The sequence below is a fragment of the Capsella rubella genome, unplaced genomic scaffold (assembly GCF_000375325.1).
Source record: "Capsella rubella cultivar Monte Gargano unplaced genomic scaffold, Caprub1_0 scaffold_3, whole genome shotgun sequence".
NCBI classification, from domain to species: Eukaryota; Viridiplantae; Streptophyta; class Magnoliopsida; order Brassicales; family Brassicaceae; genus Capsella; species Capsella rubella.
In genome coordinates this window covers 10,747,694-10,753,516 of record NW_006238921.1, presented here as the reverse complement: position 1 = coordinate 10,753,516, position 5,823 = coordinate 10,747,694, and the positions used below count along the sequence as shown (strand labels likewise).

The 5,823-nt window shown below is 35.4% G+C and overlaps 1 pseudogene; it reads right to left on the bottom strand.

Annotated features, from left to right (window-relative positions):
• Positions 1-3,815: 3,815 nt before the first annotated feature.
• On the bottom strand, positions 3,816-5,172 carry LOC17892326 (annotated as a pseudogene).
• Positions 5,173-5,823: the final 651 nt, after the last annotated feature.

Below are 5,823 nucleotides of genomic sequence, written 5' to 3'. Positions count from 1 at the left end.
ACAAAGTACACATCCACGATAGTACATATTCTCATACTTGCCAAATTCAACACCAACAATCCATTTTAACAGTTAAAAGTTTACGTAATTCGGAAAAAAGAAAAACCGACACTTTTCCCCGCGCTGTAGCGCGGGTCCGGGCCTAGTATATATATATTTCATAAATACCGTATTAATACCTTTTAAAAACCTTATAAATACCGTTTAGAACGTTTTAAAACCTTATAATTATTTGGATTTAGTCTTCCAGTAGTAATAATGATCTTGATGTACCTTAACAACCATTTAAAAGTTTATAATTTTCATATTTGAAAAGGGGTATTTTTGAAAATGGATAGAAAAAATGGTTATTTTTGAAAAGAGGTACACTAGAAGGAGCATTTCTCAAAAATTCTCTTATATGTATTGCATGCCCACATATATCAACAATATGTCGACATGTGGTCAACATCCTGATCGTTTTATTCTGGTACACCGTTCGTCAGAATCTGGCATTGACGACTATTGACCGGAATTGACCAAAAAAAATATTTCAAAAAATTATTTTTGTTTAATTTTTAAAATTTCAAAATATAAAAGAAAAAATATTATTTTTAATTTCTTTAGTATTATACTATTATATAATGACAAAACACATTCTAATGCATTTTGTTCTTATAATTAGTTAATTATGCCCAATCATGCATCGCATCGCCCACACCAGGGCTTCGACTTCCGTATGAAGAGGAGAGAGACTTCGTCTGAGGTTGGAGGCTCCCATCGTTGGACACAGATCATGTGCATGCTGACAATACCACCCTAAACCTGCATAGAAATCTGTAGATTTCAAGGAACCATCAATAAAGCAACAAGATCCTACGGAGACAAGAGGTAAAGCGCCCGAACTAGAAAATCCGCTCACAATACTCCCAGGTACTTCCATTGGAACCTGAATATTCTCAACCTGTGCAGCATGCCAATTCCGGGCTTCCTCCTTAGAAATCCGACCAATTTCCAGTGGATTTTTATCCAAATTTTCAAACATTTTATCATTTCTGGCCTTCCATATATACCGTAAAACCCAACGACAAAAGTTATACTCATTATCACCTGTTATACGTAACATATAATCCATATTTGCAAAAAGTGAATACGTAGGGAAAGCAATAGACCCCACTGGGACATTTACTAATTCCCAAGTTTGAAACGCAGGTGGGCAATCAAAAATTACGTGATTCACCGTCTCAACTGGGACACCACATCTATTGCAACTAGTGTCACATTTTATTCCTTGCTTATACAAATTTGCTAACACAGCAATGCATCCCATCAAAATTTGCCACATAAAATGCTGTATTTTAGGCGGGCATTGTATTTTCCACACACCAGTCAGTAAAGGAATAATATCTGGGTCGCACACATGTACCATTGGTACCTTAATATCCGTCATTCGAGTAAAGTGATAACCAGATTTCACTGTATATTTCCCAGTTTTTGTAAAGTGCCACCCATAAGAATTTTCCATAGGAAATTTCCCGATTGGAAGTGCATTGATTAGGGAGACATCATCCAAAGAAAAATGTTCATGTAGTACCTCTAGCCGCCAGGAATTTGATTGACGATCAATTAAGTATGGAATAAGAAGTGAAGGGTCCATAAGAGACCCATTACTAGTAGTTGGTCTCGGGAAATGAGCGAGAATCCAGGGATCCGTCCAAACAGAAATGGAGTCCCCTGAGCCAACCCTTTTAATAAGTCCCTTGTTAACCAGAGGTCTAACTGAGATCATACTCCTCCATCCATAGAATGGAGAGTGCGATTTAATCGGTGTCATCGGAGATGCATTCCAATAATAACGTCCTTTAAAAACCTTTGCAAACAATGAACCTGGACAATCCAATAACCTCCAAAATTGTTTTGCCAGAAGAGCCGTGTTAAAATCATTGACGTCTCGAAAACCTAATCCTTCCACACTTTTACTGGAGCACAGTTTATCCCACGTCCGCCAGTGCATGCCACCAGTTTGTCCGTTTGAACTCCACCAAAACTTTGCTACCGCACTAGTCAGCTTTGATGTAATCGCCTTTGGTAGTTGAAAACAGGACATCACATAAGTTGGCAACGCCAAAGCTACTGACTTAATCATCACCTCTTTTCCGCCTTTGAAAGAAATTTGGCCGACCAACCATTGATGTGTGTATTTAGCTGATCGCGTATAAAAGAAAAAACCTGTGATTTAGCACCTCCCAAGCTCTTTGGCAAACCAAGGTACGATCCCATCCCCCCCACCTTTACTATCCCCAAAGTTTCGTGCACCTCTGGTTTGGTAGTCTCATTCACCGTATGATCAAATTGAATAGACGACTTATCAAAATTTTTGCTGCCCGGACATTTGTTCATACGACTTTAGAATCTCCAAAATAACCGCACATTGTTCCTTGTCCGCTTTACAAAAAAAACAAACTATCATCCGCGACTAACAAATAAGAGATCGCCGGACATTTGTTTGCTACCTTCATCCCAGTCAATACCTTCTCCTGCTCTTCCTTACGAATGTTTGCAATGAGAACTTCAGTACAAAGAATGAATAAGTATGGAGATAGAGAGTCACCTTGTATTTTAGAAAATACAGTATACCCGCATTTATAGTTATTTTCTAAAAATGCCAAAATTTTTTTTTTTTTATATTTCAAAAGTAAGGTTTAGTGTTTATGATTTAGAAATTATTATTTAATGTTATTAAATTAGTTTTGAGGTATTTTTAGAAATCTTTTTATTTTAGTGGTATTTTTGAAAAATAAAAATTATAGTGTACTTTTGAAAGTAATACATTTTAGTTGTGTTTAAGTGATTTCCAAAAATTCTATTTATATTAATTAAGTAAAGTAAGTTCTTATAATTTACATTTTTGAATTAAAAAAGACACTAATGTTTAACTAAAATAATTTCTCTTTTTCTATAGATCATGTAAATTTTCTATATATATTATAAACTTGAGAGTTAATGACTAAAATAGTAAAATAAAAATACTAACAAATTATAAAAAATCAGTTTACTAGAAAGTATTTTGTAAAAACCAATCGAATGTGTTTTTAACTATATAATACCATAAGAGATTATAAAGAATATTTTGTATTTCTAAAAAAATTAAAAAATTGGAAATATTTTGCTTTTTAAATATTTTTTTGGTCAACGCCGGTCAATATCGGTCAACAGTGGTAAACGCTGGATTCCGACGAACGGTGTACCAGAATAAAATAATTGCGATGTTGACTACATGTCGATATATGTTGGCATGCAATACATATAGTTCGTGTAGTTAGCTATACATTTCTATAATTCAGATGTGTAGTCATGTATTTTGTTATTCTTCGTGTAAATAGCTATCTTTTTTCCTTTTCTAAACCTACATAACCTGAACCCGACCCGAAAACCAAAATGCCCAGGCCTAGGAAGGAGTATATGTTAACCTTAGAAAATATTTGCATTACAAAAAATTAAAATATTCAGATATTTTTACTTATAATTAAATTATTAACCTATTTTTTGGTTATGTCGGTTTGGATTTATCAAAGAGATTAGAGTTTAATATTTACAATTAAATGAGATTATATGTCGATTTTAGTTTATAAAGAAGGATTCCCTTATCTAGTAATTTAAAAACCACATATGGTTCTAGTTTTGGATCATATTATTTATCTAGTTCGAATTCTATATGTTAAAAACTAAAAAAATCATGTCATAATAATGTATTCAAATTTTTATTTTAATTATTACAAATTTTATTAGGATCAGTCATAATAAATTCACATATAAAATTTTATTATTTCTTTCCACTAAGCTTTGCAAGAAGAAAGTGGAGAACCACATAAACAATCGTTACCACCAAACACGCTGGCTGAGAAATTTGTCGATGGAAGCTTTCCACAAAGATGGTTTTGACTCAAGTTCAGTTGTTGCAGTCCAGCCACTGAGGCATGCACCTTTCCATACAACAAGTTTCTTGATAGATCCAAGATTCTCAAAGACTTAGTGAACTTTACCTCTCCCAAGCTAAACCGAAGTTTGTTCCCTGACATCTTGAACTCTAACAAATTTGTCGCCTGGTTTAGGAAACTTGTTGGACTCCCTAAGATCTCATTTTCTGAAAAATCAAGGTATTTTATAGATTCGGTTCGCACTGGCTTCCAATCATCGAACCTCATCTTGATCCCACATTTAGCAAGCTTCAAACTGTAGATAGCAGGCGATGATGTTATCCACTCCGGAATCATTTCCAGATGATATTGGTTGTAGGAGAGATCTAGAGAGCCAATGCCGTCGACGAACTTCATGGTAGGAAAACTACCATTTAGAAGATTGTGGGAGAGTTTGAGATGGTAAATACTTGTCATATAGGCGAAATTAAACGGCACGGCCCCTGAGAACCGATTCCTCGAGAGATCCAATGTGGAGAGCTCTCCAAATTTTGATAAATAGTTAGGAATCGTCCCTGAGAGATTGTTCTTGCTCAGATCAAGAAACGTGACGGTTGGTGCAAGCGACGCAATCGACATAGGAAGTTTTCCAAAGAATCTGTTGTTGGAGAGATCAAGACCACAAAGCCTCGTCATAGATTTGAAAACATCTGGAATGGTGCATGTGAGACGGTTTCCAGCTAGATCGAGCCAAGTTAACTGAGTCAAATTGGATATCGAACTTGGGATCGGACCAGTGAAACCTATTATTATCTAGAGCTACATCTTCAACATGGCTTAGCGCGCCGATATTGGCTGGAAGGGGACCAGAGAGATGAGTATGTGATATGCGAATTACATGTAGCTTTGGTAGTTGGAAAAGGAATCGAGGAAAAGATCCAGTGGTCTTGAGATAGGTGAAAGAAACATCCTCTAGGTACTGAAGTCTTGCCAAAGACGGTGAGATATTTCCCCATAGAGAGCCTCCACCACCTCCGAATATTCGTAGTTTGGTGACGCGGTTGCCCGTGGTGCAAATGACACCCATCCAAGAGCAGCAGTTAGTTCCTTTGTTCCAAGAGCTGAGAATACCCAAAGGATCTCGAGTTATACCGGCTTTGAAAGCTAAAAGAGCGGCCTCGTCATCGGAATGGCACGTTGCAGCTCCGGTCAAAGTTAAACAACCGAGAAAGATAATGGCAGCAGAGATGAAAATAGCAAAGAATGAAGAGTTCATGATGGTGGCGTTATGAGGTAAGACTCATAGAAGCACATCGTACTAACCTATTAATAAAGAAAAGATTGATTACTTTTCTCTTTGGGAGCAGCTTCTTTTTCTTGTCAAACAAGTTGCATTTTCAAAAGCGTTATTTATTTCTTGTAAAACAAGTTACGCAACTTGTACGTAGCTATCATTTTTTTAAAACAACACATTTGCACATAGATCAAAGGCTCAAAGTTTAAGATCAATAATTTTATTTTATTCTCTTCTTTACTTTGCAGTTAATTTTTTTTTTCCTTTTTACTTTTCACAATTTTTTACCTTTATTTTGTTTTCTTAGATTTTACAGAAAGCAAGATTCAAATGAAAAAGTTGACGTATAAGTATGACATAACCTTTTGCATGTGGGATGTGGCCGTAATAGATGTTTCCGTAATTACTGGTCAATTATAATCATATTCGAAATAATCATTTCACGATAGGCTTGGCAACTTTCTTTGTTCTATTTAAGTTCGTTATTTCTTAATTATATATTTTTAAAGGATCACGTATTTCACATGTGTTCGTTTCTTCTTACCTTAACGTTTAAATGTGAACACAGGTTACACATCCATGTGTTTATATACCCAAGAGAATAAGAGATATGAGATCTATATAAATCCATAT